Raw genomic sequence first — 18,446 nt, forward strand, 5'->3', positions numbered from 1 at the left:
TATGCGGACTGAAAGTCTGCGGGATAAAAAATGCGGGAAAATGGCTGCAAACCATGATTAGCAGCAGACTTCCCTGGTGAGCACTAGCTTTACTACAGTGATCTAATGAGCAACTAGAGTGCTAACATTCAGAATTTATGGCAAATGTGTGACACATCTGAATGCCTTCTTGATAGAACCAAAGTAAACAAGCATTGAAAATGCAATAGGTCTCGCCCTCGTTTAAGTTAAAGCCATTCTGTTTGTAATGAGGTGGCTTTTTAGCTTTGCTTTTATTAGTGTTTTTAAAACTTTCATGTAAATAACATGCATATGTATGCATATATGTATATGTATGCATGCATTTATATTTATATAGATATGCAGATTATATATGTTTATATATGTATATTACCTACTGGCGATAGCCAGTGGGTATATATAGTTAGGATTTTTTCTCTATGGGATTTCTGAAAATTCTATGTCTAATAACTTTGGCGTTTGTGGGCGGAATTGGCTGAAAGTTTCAGGAAAATGGCACAGTTTGTTTCTGAGCAGCCCCTGAAAATTTGGGGGGGTTTCGTCAAGGGGGGGCCGAGAAAAAAGGGGGGTCCCAAAACGCGTTTTTCCCATTCATTTTTCCATAGGGCGGTTGGACTCACTTTTAGCTCGAACGGCTGAATAGATTTACATGAAACTTGGCAAAATTGTAGATATGGTTTGCCCGACGTGCCTTTGCTATGTCTCAATATATGTGCTCCAGTGGATTTTGAGAAATTAACGTTTAAAAAAATATATATATCTGTGACAGCGCTCCGGTTAGCGCCCCGGTTCGCGTACCTGACGCGTAACGGAACTTCGCGAAGCGAAGCTGATTGGCTCTCCGGTGTCTGTCAACATTCTAAACAGTCCGGAGCGGCCGCCATCTTGTCTCTCGGTACGATCGAGAGACAAGATGTGGTGAAAAATGAAGGGGGAAATGAAGGAAAGGGGGCAAGGTATACCACTCCTGACCCCCTAGGATTGATGAGGGGGATATTAAAGTGCCCCGCGGGGCAAAAATTAAAAAAAAATTTTTTTTGCGATTTTACGCCGTAGAGGCGCATCCCGGTACGCGAACCGGGCAGCTCACCGGGCAGCTCACCGGGCAGCTAACCGGGCAGCTAACCGGCAGCGTAGCTGTCAACATTGTAAACAGTCCGGAGCGGCCGCCATCTTGTCTCTCGGTAGGTTCGAGAGACAAGATGTGGTGAAAAAAGAAGGGGGAAATGAAGGAAAGGGGGCAAGGTAAACCCCTCCTGACCCCCTAGGATTGATGAGGGGGATATTAAAGTCCCCCGCGATTTTTCGCGGTAGGGGCGCTTCCCGGTATCCGGCACGCTTACGTTACGGGTTTTGTTTGCGCTGCAGAGCCGATACGTCACGGTTATGCGACGCGTCATGAGGCGTCTCACGTGGCTACGTGATACGTCACGTAATAAAGAATATATTTTACAGCTATAGATATTAGCTTTTAAAAAACCAATGAAATTCACTGAAAAAACCATAGGTTATAGACCATATATAGTTAGGAATTTGCATTTACAAAACCTTGAAAATTCACTGAAAAAACCATAGGTTAGAGACCATATATAGTTAGCTGGACATTTTATTGACATCAAACCAATGAAATTCCATATATAGTTAGTTGCACTAACTATATATCGCGCACCCGCAATCCACTGCTGATGATGTCACATATTACATCATTCATGACATGGTCAGTGACATCACTGATGACATCACTGATGACATCTCAAATGACATCACTGATGACATCACTGATGACATCTCAAATGACATCACTGATGACATCATGACACACCTATACCAGTTACTACATACGCACTCACTGATTCCTACGTCTACACACACATTCACTCATTCACCCATACAATCACTCATACATACAGTCACTCATTATTACAACACTATCATATGCACTCATACACCTATGCAGACACTCACACACTGCCACTCATCCATGGAGTTACTCACACACCTAGTCAGTCCTGTAAAGAATCAATCACACTTCCATTTCCTCCTCTATACAGTTAAACACAGAACACCATACTTCAGTGACATCACTGATGACATCACTGATGACATCTCAAATGACATCACTGATGACATCTCAAATGACATCACTGATGACATCATGACACACCAATACCAGTTACTACATACGCACTCACTGATTCCTACGTCTACACACACATTCACTCATTCACCCATACAATCACTCATACATACAGTCACTCATTATTACAACACTATCATATGCACTCATACACCTAGTCAGTCCTGTGAAGAATCAATCACACTTCGATTTCCTCATCTATACAGTTAAACACAGAACACCATACTTTTCACACATATACTAACACATACTTACTCTCTTATACAATCACTGATACAAGTACACATTGATATGCACAGAGTCACACACCTCCCAGCCAGCCACACACACACTCAGTCTTCCATACATCCACTCATTCTTCAATATGTAAAACATATTTAAACTTTACAAAAACACACAGACACTAGAAGATGTCATCAGTGATGTCATTTGAGATGTCATCAGTGATGTCATCAGTGATGTCATTTGAGATGTCATCAGTGATGTCATCAGTGATGTCACTGACCATGTCATGAATGATGTAATATGTGACATCATCAGCAGTGGATTACGGGTGCGCGATATATAGTTAGTGCAACTAACTATATATGGAATTTCATTGGTTTGATGTCAATAAAATGTCCAGCTAACTATATATGGTCTCTAACCTATGGTTTTTTCAGTGAATATATATATATATATATATGGAATTTTCAAGGTTTTGTAAATGCAAATTCCTAACTATATATGGTCTATAACCTATGGTTTTTTCAGTGAATATATATATATATATATATATATATATATATATATATATATATATATATTCACTGAAAAAAACATAGGTTATAGACCATATATAGTTAGGAATTTGCATTTACAAAACCTTGAAAAATCACTGAAAAAACCATAGGTTAGAGACCATATATAGTTAGCTGGACATTTTGTTTTACATATTGAAGAATGAGTGGATGTATGGAAGACTGAGTGTGTGTGTGGCTGGCTGGGAGGTGTGTGACTCTGTGCATATCAATGTGTACTTGTATCAGTGATTGTATAATAGAGTAAGTATGTGTTAGTATATGTGTGAAAAGTATGGTGTTCTGTGTTTAACTGTATAGATGAGGAAATCGAAGTGTGATTGATTCTTCACAGGACTCACTAGGTGTATGAGTGCATATGATAGTGTTGTAATAATGAGTGACTGTATGTATGAGTGATTGTATGGGTGAATGAGTGAATGTGTGTGTAGACGTAGGAATCAGTGAGTGCGTATGTAGTAACTGGTATTGGTGTGTCATGATGTCATCAGTGATGTCATTTGAGATGTCATCAGTGATGTCATTTGAGATGTCAGGTTTCAGGTCATATATAGTTAGGTATTAGTGATCCAGCGGGCTTTTGGAAATATGTCATAAGTAACGCTACCCAACTCTACTATATACACCATCAATCAATAAACTCTCTTAAGGCCCATAAATCTAACATGACATATTATAACCAACTGGACCATGTGACCTAATTAACCTATTCACAAAATATATACATTTATATACAACCATAGTAAATGAATTCATCGTACTTCACAAACCTACAAGCTAATTAAGCCACTGTGGCGATAAGATCTAGCTATGAATAACCTATACATATGAAAATAACAAGACCAGCTTGATTTCCAAAGTAAGATTTTTATTAGCTACTCATTTGGAAAATGTATTAGAAATTTTATTAAAGTATTTTTATTTGAATCATTGCCAATAGTTATGACAATTTTATTATGAATCAGAATTATTATTGCCAATGAGATTATCAGTTTGGCATTTTTCAAAACCTAAGTCCCTAACTAATGCTAGCTATAAGGAAAATTAAAGAGTAAAATCTTTGAGGGCTCTTACGTGTTCCAAGAGAAGTCCAACAGCATAACGCCCTCATCAAAAGGTCTGCAAGGAGAAGCATAACTCTTCCACGGGGTAAGAGTTTTTATACCTTTCTACGCTAAGCTAATCTAAAATTGTATATTTTTCTCTGCTGAAATGAAGTCCCATTGGCTCAAAAGTGACAAGCGACATGTCACCAGATTTCAGAATTACAGTTCCGTCATCATTCTTAGAGACCATTGTCTCCGGTTTTCGAAAAACGCAGTTTCCTCCAGTTCGCAACATTAGCAACAAAATGAAGTTTTTAACTTCCTCGGATGCATGAATGTCATAAGCCTTTCGCCGGTTCCTGGCCTTGGCCTTGTTCGGCTAAGAGAATGTCATCTCAGCATAACAAACTTTTCAGACGGAGAAAACCGTAGCCATCATGGACTCATTCTGGCTCCAAGCAGATTTTTGCAAGCACGGAAAGTTTTCACTAGGCCCAAAGCCTTTTTATGAACTAATGTATAAACAAACACAAGAAAATAATTAATGCGCGAAAAATAATTTGTTCTGTTGCCACCCTTTATTGCTAATAATTAACCCATTAGTCTAAGTTACCTAGCAGAAGCAAACAAATAAAGCAGCATTTTATATCTACCATTCTTCTTATTATCCAGCAATGTCCTTTATGCACCTATAGAGAATAGAGTGACACCACATAGACAGGAAAGCAAAATAAGCACATGCCATTTATTCTAAACAGCTGCAGTTAATTTTTGACATGACAAATAAACACGATTAATTTATTATTTTCACAAACAAGGAAATGCAACATAATGCACGTTTATGAGCACAGATGTTAGTATCCCGCGTTTGTCAGGTGTAGATGCAACTTAAACTAAGTTAAATTAATACATACACAGTACAACTGTTAATTTTATTATTTTATTTATGGAAGTGTGACTTCACGAGTTGAAATGAAAAACATTTCTGAATCTCGCCCCATCAACTCCCTCATCTGGTGATTAACCAATCACCACACCACACCCAAAAATTTGGTAAAATTTATTTTTTTTTATCTAAAAAAAAAATGGTTCGATTTCATTCTGTTAGTATTTTCTAAAGACTAGTTTCAGCAAAATCTTTACAACTCTCATATTGAGCTCTGCGCAACTCCTCAAGCTCTATCTCTTTCTCTTGCTCCTTTTTCATTTTGTAAATCCTTCTCTTTTCCCTCATGTGCTTCTTTCTCTTGTGTAACATACAACTGATCTTTGTCAAAACTATCACAAAAATTATAACAAACAAAGGTGTTAGAATCTTGCCAAGAACTGATCCACCAATCTCTTGAAACCAGGTTTTTATTGCTTGGAATCTTTTTGAAAGTCGTTCTGAAAAATCATTTTCTTCTAAGGGGACTATTTCTGAGTGCATCTCTGTGATGTTTCTAATGTACATTTCAATATTCTTACTCTCATCTGGAATGTAGGTACAGCAATGCTGTACATGTAAAATGCCACAGACTCCTCCCTCTTTTGCCAGGAGTATGTCTAAAGCAAGACGATTTTGCATCGCCATTGATCTGACCGCAATGACCTCCACATCCACTAACTGAAAACTACCTGCTGTGTCAGTGGACAATCTGTCAACAATTGTGGACAATTTTCTGCTTCTTCCTGCATTCAGGGTTATACCTACTAAGGGTATCACTGCCTCAAAGATGTCTCCCAAAATTTCTGAGAAACTTTCTCTTCTATATCTGTTTGCATGGCCACTGATTTCAAAAGAACCTTCTGCATTTCTGTCAACATGAAAAATCTTGGGGAACACAAGACCAACAAAACATGTCCCATACCAATGGTCTGGGAGATTATAATAAGCCTTATCTCCACAAACAAAATAGATCCCAGGAAAAATTGGATCTCTGCCACATTTGAATCCCCAACCCCCCATTATTTGGTAAGTATCCTCACAATTACTAGCTCCTACAAAATAATTATCAAACAGTGTATTGTCTCTCCTAATACAAAACTTGCCACTAATTGGTTTGTCTATGTGAATTGCAACATTATCAAAAGATTTGCCATTAAGCTTAGCATCCTCCTTCTGCCAAAACTTAGATTTGGTCTGTTTGACCATCTCATTTCTTTTGTATATCGCCCTTCTCTCCTCAACAAGGTTCAGGAAAGTCTTTTCCTCAGCTCTCAATTTGCAAGTTAAATTGTTTCTAAAAGCATACTCGTAAGTCAGTTCATTAGTTACTAAAAAGAAATCCCTCATCTGTTTAGCTTGTTTATGTTTATTTAAAGCATTCTCTATTTTCAGATTAGCAAAGATCTCATCATAGTTGGAATAATAATACTCCAACCGACCAGTCTGGTAAAATAAACTAGCTATCACACTGCATGTTATGCCATAAGTAAGAGGAAGCATATTGTATGTCACTCCCTCAGAGACAGAAGCAGGCAACTTCACACAGATATAACAATCTTTGACACCCATGACCTTAACGTACTCTCCCAAAAGCCTTGAAAATGTATTGCTGGAAAAATCACCAACAGACCTGTCCTGATGAACATCTGGTCTGTGATCAATAACCTTGTTAGCTTTGTATGTTGCACTATGTTTGTCTTGACTAGCTGAAGCTTTGCTTGTCATATTGACCTTGTACCTCTCCTTATCTATTCCAAAAGGAAAGATGACAGCTAAAACTAACCAGAGCAGAATTAATATGAGCACACACACCAGAGTCATCTTACAGCATTTCCTTAAAATGGAACATTTTGAAGTACTACGCGCCATTACATAAGGCATCTTTTTTTTTTTTTTTAAACTTATTTGCAAAAAGAGAAAACAAAAATGTTCAAAATGTCAACATTTTCTAAAACCTCTAACAACTTTTCTTCGACCTTGCGTCACAAGTTATTCTCCAACTAAATACAATTTCTTCGACCTTGTGTCACCTAACACAATTTCTTCAGCCTTACGCCAAAAACAGGAACTTAAACTTAATCCTCAATTCTAACAGGTTAGTACTTCAATCATTGTCACTAATTTCTTCCACTTCTTCTTCCTGACTACTGCTATTTATTTCAATTACAGGTGGTATTATTATATAAGCCCATTCAGGAGACTTATATTTCTGATTCGGTCTCAAAACTCTCTTTGTCTTTCTAGAAATCACTTCTATTTTCTCTCCTTTTTCAGCTTTCTTTTCAGGATCCCCCTGACTACTTATCTCATTCACCTGCTCCTTTGATCTTTTCACTAACCTGACTCTCAACCCTCCGTTTTCAGATGGCCAGGTCTCTCCTTTCCTCAGGATTTTTATTTTTGGCTCAGACTCATTAGATTCTGTTTTCCATGATCTTTTCTTCACTCCTCCTTTCTGACATTCTTCATTACTTTCTCCAGAGTCACTGTCAGAAATTTCAATCGTTATCCCAGGATCTTTTCTAATCGTCAGCCTTACTCCGTTAGGAACAGCACTCCTTCTCCCATCACTGGTACTCGGTAATTCGTCTTCGTCCAATTCTTCAATCACCTTTAACTTCCCAGATCCGGATTTCTTGTTCCTGCTTTCAGAGCTTGTTATCTGCCTTTCGATACCCTCCTGGTCTTTCTTCTGAACTTGATCAGACTCTTCTGTTGTTTCTTTTTCTTTTCTCGATTCTTTCTCAGGTTCTCTCTCTTCACCTGTTTCCTTTTCTGTTTCTTCTGTTGATTCTTTATCTAACAGATTATTTTCATCTCCAGAATCTATTTCAATAATCTTCAAGTCTTTTCCAATCAAATCTCCATTCACAGATGGTTTCTCCAGATGTCGACCACTTTGACGATCTTCAATATCTGGATTTCTTTCTACTTCTTCTTCGGAGTCTGAATCATCTGTCGTATCACTCTCCTCCAATTAATCAGAAGGAGGGATAAGGGATCGGGATCTCCGTTTCATTCCCCAAGGTTCGTTACTTAGTTATCAAAAAGGAAACGGACACTAGTTACACCTTATGACCATTGGCATAAGGGATACAGGTCAGAGTAGCCTCAAAAAACTCTAAGTAATGGTTGGAAAAGGTGCGGTATATCTGATTCATCCGCCCCACATCAGAGTTGTGGCAGTTATCATAGGCTACTCCGAAGTAGTGAATTTGCCGGCCTCACCCGAGGCGCCTCTGGTCTAGGGTGCAGTGTCCAGAGAATTCAAAGTGAAATAAGGGGAGTGTAAAGAAAACTGTGCAAAAAAGGAAAAAATTGTTAAAAATGGCAAATGACCCAGAAGTTCTTTAATGAGGGTTAGTTTTTACCACGTTAAAAAATGGTGATACGATTTTTAGACCGAGTTATTGGGTCCAATAAGGTACGTCACCTTTTCCAACCATTACTTAGAGTTTTTTGAGGCTACTCTGACCTGTATTCCTTATGCCAATGGTCATAAGGTGTAACTAGTGTCCGTTTCCTTTTTGATAACTAAGTATCACTCTCCTCATCAGAATTTTCAGGTGTAGGTATTGGAATAGTGTGACTTGGATGTATCCACCTTTTCAATCCTCTACACTTCACTGCATTCGTTGTAACAAGGATCACCTGCCTCGGTTTCTGCCACCTCGGGATCAAACAGTTCCTTCTTCGGTGAACTTTCGTTCTGACCCAATCTCCAGGTCTCAGATCATGTGTCTGCACTTTGTCTTTTGATTGTGCTTCAGTTCCCACCTGATTAGACACAGAAGTCACTACGTCAGACAGACGCTTGCAATACTCCAAAATCGTCATTAATGCTTAACAGTTTCCCTACAGGTACATAAGCTTGCCTCATGACTCTACCCATAAGGATCTCATGAGGAATCAGACCTGTCTTTTTATCTGGTGTACTTCTCAAAGTCATCAGAACAAGTGGAAGAGCATCTGTCCACTTTACACCTGTATCAAGACACATTTTCCCAATTCTATTTTTTATTGTTCCATTAATCTGCTCTACTAATCCAGATGCCTCTGGTCTGTATGCACAATGTATTTTCTGCTCAATGTGTAATGCTTCACAGATCAATTTCATCAGTTTGTTATCAAAATGTCCCCTCCATCACTCTCAATAGTGACTGGGAAACCGTACCTCGGTATTATCTCTCTAAGAAGCAACTTTGCGACTGTAATCGAATCACAATGACGTGTTGGAAATGCTTCCACCCATCTTGAAAACAAGCACACAATCACCAAAACATATTTCAAACAGTTGTGTATTGGCATTTCAATGAAATCCATCTGTAATCTGGTAAAAGGACCACCCTCCCGACCTATGACTCCCGTTCCCACAACTGATTTCCTGTTTGGGTTCATTTGTTGGCAAGTCAAACACCTCTGACAAAGAGACTCTGCAATTGTCCTAAACTTGGTATTAAACCATGTCTCTTTAAAAAGCCTGATCATAGAGTCTCTTCCAATATGACCAGGACCATGATACATTCTGGCCACGTCAGCAATCATGCAATTTGGTAAGACTACTCTGCCATCTTTGTAGGTCCAAACACCATCCTCATCTCGTGGTCTACATTCTGCTCTCAACCATGAGTTTTTCTCATCATCATCAGCTTTATTTTGTAAGTCCCTAATTTCTTCCCATGTCTCAACAACAGTTGTTAGCATTACTGAAATTGAACCAAAGTCTTTGTTTTTTCCCCGATTAAGTCCATAATCATTTTTCGCACCGAATTTTGCCATTTCGTCTGCAAAATTATTGCCTCTGGTGATAAAATCTTCACCTTTTTGATATGCTGCGCATTTTACCACAGCAATCTCCTTTGGCAATTGAATGCCATCAATTAATCTTTTAATGAACACTGCATTTTTGATTGGAGAACCTGCTGATGTCATGTAGCCTCTCTGAGACCAGAGCTGTCCATAATCATGCACAACTCCGAATCCGTACTGGCTATCTGTTATTATAGTAACTCTCAAGTCCTTTGCTATTTCACAAGCACGAATTAAAGCAATGAATTCAGCCACCTGTGCTGAACGAATTCCTTCTAGACATGAAGCTTCTTCAACATCTGCAACTGTGCAGACCAGGTATGCTGCTTTTAAAACACCTCCTTCTGATCTCAAACAGGAACCATCCACAAAGAAAACAAGATCTGATTCAGGCAATGGTACATCTTTAATGTCCTGCCTTGGCTTGGTACAGAATTCCCTGACATCCAAGCATTCATGCTCCACGGCATTTTCGTCAATATTTTCTGTGTCAGGTAACAGTGTGGAAGGATTTAAATTCACACACCTTGCAATTGAAACATTATCAGATCCCAGAATAATCTTCTCATATTTGGTTAGTCTGCTGCTTGTCATGTGCTGCGTTTTACTCCTTGTAAGGAGAATTTCAACTGAGTGAGGAACATAAACTTTTACAGGAAATCCCATTATTATTCCCTCACTCTGTTCCAGACTAACACTTGTTGCTGCAACTGCTTTTAAGCAACCTGGTAATGCCTTTGCAACTGGATCAAGAACTGCTGAGAAGTAAGCAATAGGCTTTCTCATGTTACCATGTCTCTGAATTACCACAGACAGAGCACATCCTTCTCTTTCACTGCAGTATAGTTCAAAACCTTTTTCATAATCTGGCATGCCCAGAGCTGGAGCTTCACATAAGCTTCTTTTTAGTTTCTCAAAAGCTTCCAACTCAATATTAGTAAGAACAATTGGATCTTTTACATCTGATTTTGTCAATCTCTGTAGTGGCTTCGCAATAACCGAAAATCCACTAATCCATTGCCGACAGTAACCAACCATTCCCAGGAACATTCTCACCTGTCTTTGTGTTTTTGGAGGTTGCATTCCCTGAATCATTTTGATTCTCTCGATTGTCACCTGTCTCATTCCTTTTGCAATTCTATGACCAAGGTATTTTACTTCTTGTTTACAAAACTGCAACTTCGCAGGAGACACTTTGTGTCCCTCATCTGCCAAATGATTCAAAATTGTAATCGTGTCTGTCACACAATTATCTCTCGTCTTTGCTGCGATCAACAGATCGTCAATATACTGCACTAATGTCGATCTGCCTGACAAATTCAAATCTTCCAAAGATCTCTTTAACAGTTCATTAAAGATAGAAGGACTTTCTGTATACCCTTGAGGGATTCTGCACCATGCGAGGGTCCTACTCTGGAACCAAAAAGCGAAGATTTCCTGGCTTTCTGGATGCAATGGGACAGTAAAGAACGCATTGCAAAGATCAATGACAGTATACCATTCTGCATCATGCGGAATCTGGTAAAGAATGACAGCAGGGTTTGGAACAACTGGGCAACAAGGAACTACAATCTGGTTAATTTTTCTCAAATCCTGAACTATTCTGTACGTTCCATTTGGCTTTTTAATCCCCATAATCGGTGAGTTACAAGGACTGCTCTCAATTTCTTTCAAAACACCTTGTTTGATGAATTTTTCAATTACAGGAATAACACCCTCAATCGTTTCTGCCTTCATTTTATATTGAGGAATGTTTGGAAAGTCTATTCCCTGCTTTACTGTGATTTTGACTGGATCGACATGTTTCATCAGACCCATCTCATTTCCAGTCAAATCCCAAATCTCAGATTTAACTGTCTCTTTTAATTCCTCTGGTAAATTTTCTTCATCAAAGGTAGGAAACTATTTTTCTTCTTCTGCCTCAATCATTAGCATAGTTAGTCTGTACAACCCATCTTCCTCCATGGTTTGTAACTCAATTCCACCAGGTGAGCAGTATATCCTACAATATATTTTACACAATATATCTCTCCCTAGTAAATTCACTGGACTGCTATTACAAACTACAAATCTGTGTTTGTCTTTGAAATTGCCTATTTCCACATTCACAGGATCAGTAAGATCAGTCTTCATTTGTTGATTGCTGACTCCAACTGCTTGGATGGTATCCCCAGAGAGAGGTAGGTTTTCAATTTCCACTGATCTAACAGTAGAACGGGTAGCACCAGTGTCCACAAGAAAAGTGATCTCTACATCGTTCACCTTTCCATTTACAAATGGACCAGACTGGTCAACCTCAAGAGTGGCTCCAATTACACACTCTTCCCCCTCTCTCGGGCACCGTCAAAAGCAGTCATCAGAATCACTTTCTTTGTTTCCTGTTAACAAAAATTGTCCTGATGCACTTTGCAAATTTTGTCTTTGATTTCTTATTACCTGATCACATCCGCTGAACCCAATTTCTGGATTGAATTTTTGACTTCCCCCACAATTTGGGAAAGGGGGCAACGGGATCTGACTCTACTGCTGGGTTAACTGCTGTTGTAGCTGTCGCTGAAGACTCAGTTCACTCATTTGACGCTGCAGCTGCAACTGTTGCTGCAGATCAACATCATTCTGCATCTGTGGGTTAAATGATGCATTTTTAAACTTTCTGGGTGGGTTTTTACACTCGTTTCTCCAATGTCCAATCTCCCCGCAGTTAAAGCAAGGCATCGTTTGTTTTAATTCTTCAATTTTTTGATTAAACTTTGGCTTAATAGGATTATTAAAATTACTTTTAAACTTTCCTTGACCCTGATTCTGATTTTGCACGAAATTTCCATGTTGCACAAAATTCCCATTTTTATTTTCAAGGCTTGCTATCTGTTGTTCAGCTACCTTTACCTGTGCCCACATTGCTTTCTCCTTTAATTTCTTCTGTTTGGCTTCTAACTCATCACTACAATATTTTGCCTTTCTCAAAATATCATCAACCGAATTTGATTGCCATCCGACAATATTATTCCTGATCATTTCCCCGATTTCTGGTCTAAGACCATATACGAACCTGTAAATAAAATGGCTCATATCTTTCTCATCTAATTTTTGAAAACCAATAATAATCTTTCATAGAATGAATGAACTGATTCTTTCGGCTCCTGGTTTGTTCTGTCAATTTTAACCCAATCTACTTCTTTTGGGGCGATTTTTTGTTTTAACCAGTAAATCACTTTTTCATAGAATTCCATGACCTCGGGTGCTGGAGCACCTGTCTCCTTAACTCGATCTGGTTCAGCTTTTGGCCAACCCACAGCAATTTTGCATTCTGTCCATAAATCTGATGGGACAACTATGTCGAAAAAGCCATCCAGATCAATCCACAGAACTTTTGAAACTTTAATAAACCTGTCTACTTGTCGGTACCATTCCACAGGTTTTTCTCTCAGCCGAGGAAAATCATTAGTGAAAAGCAAAATGTCCTGTCTTGACCAGGGAACATGTACATACCCTCCACCTGCGATTTCTCTCATTGGAAACTGTTTAGACAGATTATCCAACCTATCCAACCTTTCATCTTCCTTCTTTTTAGTCCATTTCACTCTCCATTTACTCAAGTCACCCAATTTCTTGATATAAACAATCAACTCTTTTATGTGCATAATTCTTCCTCCCGTATTGAAATTTTCAATGTCTTTTTCTGTAAAATTTTATCTGTAATGTTTTCCCAGGTTTTTCTGTTTGTTCATATCAATTTCTAATTCTTCTGCCAGTTCCTCTAGCTGATCATATTTATTCTTTATTTTCCAATGCATGCTTTTGCTGATGAACAGGAGTTCATCATCTCGGTAAAATTTTAAACTATCCGGACCAATTGTCCCAATTATTAATTCTTCTAAATCTGCTTTTAATTTAGCAACATCAAGTTTTGAATTTGATTCTCTTTTTTCAGGAGACTCAGCATCTGACTCTGCACCCATTGGTGTCTGGTTAAAAGAACCTTGATTAAAAGTCAAGTCAGGCATCCTTGATTTTTCACGATTAATTTCAGATAAATCTGAATAAAATGTTTCAGCTACTTTTTGAATTTCTGCGTTTAATGGAATTGTTAAAACTGGCTGTTTAATTTCCTTTTTATCGAAAACAGGCTGAACAGGACCAATCGTTACTGGAACTGTCACTGCTTCCATGCTCTTGGTTATTTGCTGAATTAAATTTTCTTTCGATCGCAGGTATTCTGAAGTATTTGCAACTTCCTTAATCCTGTCAGTTCTCATCAGATTTCTAGGGGCTTCCCTTTCCATTGGAAAACTTCTGCTTTCATTATAAGCACTAGAATTAGTTCTTGTCTCAAACTGTTCTGGAGTTCCAAAAGATTCGCAGTTATTTGGGTACAATTTTGGAGAGTCATTTACTGGGGGTGCACTAGGAGTGGTTCCAGCAGAAACCGTTGGAGTGGACCAAGAACGAGGCTGTCTCAAAGGGGCATTTTTATTATTCGTGGTATAAATTTCTTCTAAGACTGGATCCTCTGTTTCATTATCTATAACCATATTATTTTTCTTTTCAGTTCTTTTTTCACCTGGAGACCCTAGAACCATTTCCCTAATTAAATAGAGACCATCACACATATCTCCCTGTCTCCACATATGCATTCTATCTTCATGCGTTTCTCGTCTGTAACTCGGTGTTTTTGGAGGTCTCTTAATCCCATTTGCTTCTCTCTGAAGTTGAAACATCTCATCCTCCCATTCAACTAAAGCTTCAAATTGTGTCGGTCTAGGCCGTGGTACTAGAGCTGACATTTTCTCTCTCAGATTTCTCAAAACCTTAACATTAAATGAACCATCATCCGGCCAAGCCAATACGCCGTCGTCCTTTGTGTAATTTTTCCAAACATCAAACCACAGGACAGTATGGTAACCATATTCACCTTCCATATACGCTGCAGGTGTCTTGTACTTATGAAGTAATTTACCACCTCGCGTTTGAATTTTCTTGTACGGTGAAAATAAATTCTTAAATTTTTGAAGTATCAAAGTCTTTTTCTCGACATGTTTAAAGTCATAAGTCATTTTTAAATCAAATCCGCTTAATCAGAAATGATCGTAAGTAATGTAAATGTTTTCCTGGTTGTTCCGTAACACCAGCCAATCTGTGCGCGAAACACACCAACAAGCCAATCAAGTTCGAGCTACGTCACCACCTTGCTCGACCAGTAAAAATGGAGCTTTCCATCAAAGCCAATCAGCATTCAGCTCGACAAAATCACGTGAGCCAATCAGAGTACAGTCTGTGACGTACAGTACCCAATCCCTGCGCGGACCCTGTGACGTACACAGCCGCTGCAGTTTCTCGCGTCTCACTCTCAGCGCTCACCCCTCCTTCACAAAACTTTTCACAGCGCCATTTTTATGATGCTTTTCTCAATGAAATTCGATTAATCAACAACAAAAGAACAAACCATTTGTCTGTTTCTCTAAATAAGATGATAGTTTTTACAGACACACGAGAAATTCTTTGCGTGGAATAGACGACGCTATTCTCACAGAATATGCATTTGCCGATAAAGTAAACTTTTACTCTACCCTTCACACACGTAATAACGAACGCTTCCCTCTGAATGCACATAAAGTAGCAATTCAAAGTTTGACTCGAACAGAATTACAAAACCATTTACGCACTTTCAAACGGAAAGTATCCCTAACCACACACACACATGAAATCCTGGCGGGACTCTAACCCCCCACTGATAACATGAATCGTCAGTAAAATAAGCGACGTTATCCTACCCTTCACTCAAGTTGAATAAATTCTATTACTTTCCCCACAGAGAGGTTTACAATGGACACATTGTCCTTATACTCAATGTTTCGATTTCATAGACAATTCTCACTATGCATGCATTCTATCTGACACACCTATATCCCTACCACGTGCTGCGCGACGACAACACTTGTGATACACGACGATATCACAACTCTGAAACAGATCAAATGCACTGTGTGACTTGTGACTTTACACTCTGGCCACACTACTCTGTACCGGTACAACTAGGATTTTCCACGTCGGAAAAACCCTTTCGACTACACATATCACAATTGAACAAACTCAACATATGTTAATCATTGATCCTATGCAACTACCATATAACATATCGGTTACCATAGCAACCATCCAAATCTGCTACCAGAAAAATTGATCCAGCGGGCTTTTGGAAATATGTCATAAGTAACGCTACCCAACTCTACTATAAACACCATCAATCAATAAACTCTCATAAGGCCCATAAATCTAACATGACATATTATAACCAACTGGACCATGTGACCTAATTAACCTATTCACAAATTATATACATTTATATACAACCATGGTAAATGAATTCATCGTACTTCACAAACCTACAAGCTAATTAAGCCACTGTGGCGATAAGATCTAGCTATGAATAACCTATACATATGAAAATAACAAGACCAGCTTGATTTCCAAAGTAAGATTTTTATTAGCTACTCATTTGGAAAATGTATTAGAAATGTTATTAAAGTATTTTTATTTGAATCATTGCAAATAGTTATGACACTTTTATTATGAATCAGAATTATTATTGCAAATGAGATTATCAGTTTGGCATTTTTCAAAACCTAAGTCCCTAACTAATGCTAGCTATAAGGAAAAATAAAGAGTAAAGTCTTTGAGGGCTCTTACGTGTTCCAAGAGAAGTCCAACAACATAACGCCCTCATCAAAAGGTCTGCAAGGAGAAGCATAACTCTTCCACGGGGTAAGAGTTTTTATACCTTTCTACGCTAAGCTAATCTAAAATTGTATATTTTTCTCTGCTGAAATGAAGTCCCATTGGCTCAAAAGTGACAAGCGACATGTCACCAGATTTCAGAATTACAGTTCCGTCATCATTCTTAGAGACCATTGTCTCTGGTTTTCGAAAAACGCAGTTTCTTCCAGTTCGCAACATTAGCAACAAAATGAAGTTTTTAACTTCCTCGGATGCATGAATGTCATAAGCCTTTCGCCGGTTCCTGGCCTTGGCCTTGTTCGGCTAAGAGAATGTCATCTCAGCATAACAAACTTTTCAGACGGAGAAAACTGTAGCCATTATGGACTCATTCTGGCTCCAAGCAGATTTTTGCAAGCACGGAAAGTTTTCACTAGGCCCAAAGCCTTTTTAATAACTAATGTATAAACAAACACAAGAAAATAATTAATGCGAGAAAAATAATTTGTTCTGTTGCCACCCTTTATTGCTAATAATTAACCCATTAGTCTAAGTTACCTAGCAGAAGCAAACAAATAAAGCAGCATTTTATATCTACCATTCTTCTTATTATCCAGCAATGTCCTTTATGCACCTATAGAGAATAGAGTGACACCACATAGACAGGAAAGCAAAATAAGCACATGCCATTTATTCTAAACAGCTGCAGTTAATTTTTGACATGACAAATAAACACGATTAATTTATTATTTTCACAAACAAGGAAATGCAACATAAGGCACGTTTATGAGCACAGATGTTAGTATCCCGCGTTTGTCAGGTGTAGATGCAACTTAAACTAAGTTAAATTAATACATACACAGTACAACTGTTATTTATTTATTTATTTATTTAATATATTTATAGAGCGCATAACCTGTCACCCAGAGGGCATCCTGGCGCTTTGATCAAGGAACCATGCACTTTGACCGCTATATCGGCTCAAGCATTTTTAGGGAATAAGTACGTTTTTAAAGCCTTCCTAAACGGAAAATAGTCCTTGTGACTCCTCAGAGAAAGTGGGAGGGAGTTCCAAAATTTGGCTGCTGCCACACTAAAGGAGCGGCCACCCATCCTCACTCTTTGAAACCTTGGCACCACCAAAAGGTGAGCCGATGTAGACCGCAGGAGCCGTGGAGCCGAGTACCACGCAAACATATTTTGCAGAGGGATGGGGCCCAAAAGGTGTACAGCTTTAAACACCAAACATGCCGCTTTAAACTGTACCCGCAGACCTACCGGAAGCCAATGCAGATCTCGAAGAGCAAGAGTGGAAGAGCTAGACCTAGGGCGGGAAAGGGCCAGCTTGGCGGCCATGTTCTGCACCCGCTGTAGCTTCCCTATCAGATTTTTTGGAGCCTCCAGAAGAAGTCCGTTGCAATAGTCAAGACGACTTAGTATGGTCCCACGGACTACTTCCGGCCTGGCTTGGGCGGGGAGAAGAGGCAGAACTTTGCGTAGCATGCGTTGCAGCATCATACATGTCGCAGTGGTTTTATTGACGTGTATGTCAAGTTGTAGGTTGGGGCCAAACATTACCCCCAGGTTACGAGCTGATTCCGTTGCCAGCACTGGTTCGAGGAAGGTGTTAATTGTATTATTTTATTTATGGAAGTGTGACTTCACGAGTTGAAATGAAAAACATTTCTGAATCTCGCTCCATCATTAGCATTTAAAAAACCATTGAAATTCACTCAAAAAACTATAAGTCTTAGTGGTGTTATAGTTAGCTGGACATTTTACTCATACAAAACCATTGAAATTGCTCCTATATAGTTAGTTGGACTAACTATATTTCGCGCACCCGCAATCCACTGCTGATGATGTCACATATTACATCATTTATGACATGGTCAGTGACATCACTGATGACATCACTGTTGACATCTCAAATGACATCACTGATGACATCACTGATGACATCATCCAGTGATTGTGTGTTTCTGTAAAGT

The sequence above is a fragment of the Lissotriton helveticus genome, chromosome 8 (assembly GCF_964261635.1).
Source record: "Lissotriton helveticus chromosome 8, aLisHel1.1, whole genome shotgun sequence".
NCBI classification, from domain to species: domain Eukaryota; kingdom Metazoa; phylum Chordata; class Amphibia; order Caudata; family Salamandridae; genus Lissotriton; species Lissotriton helveticus.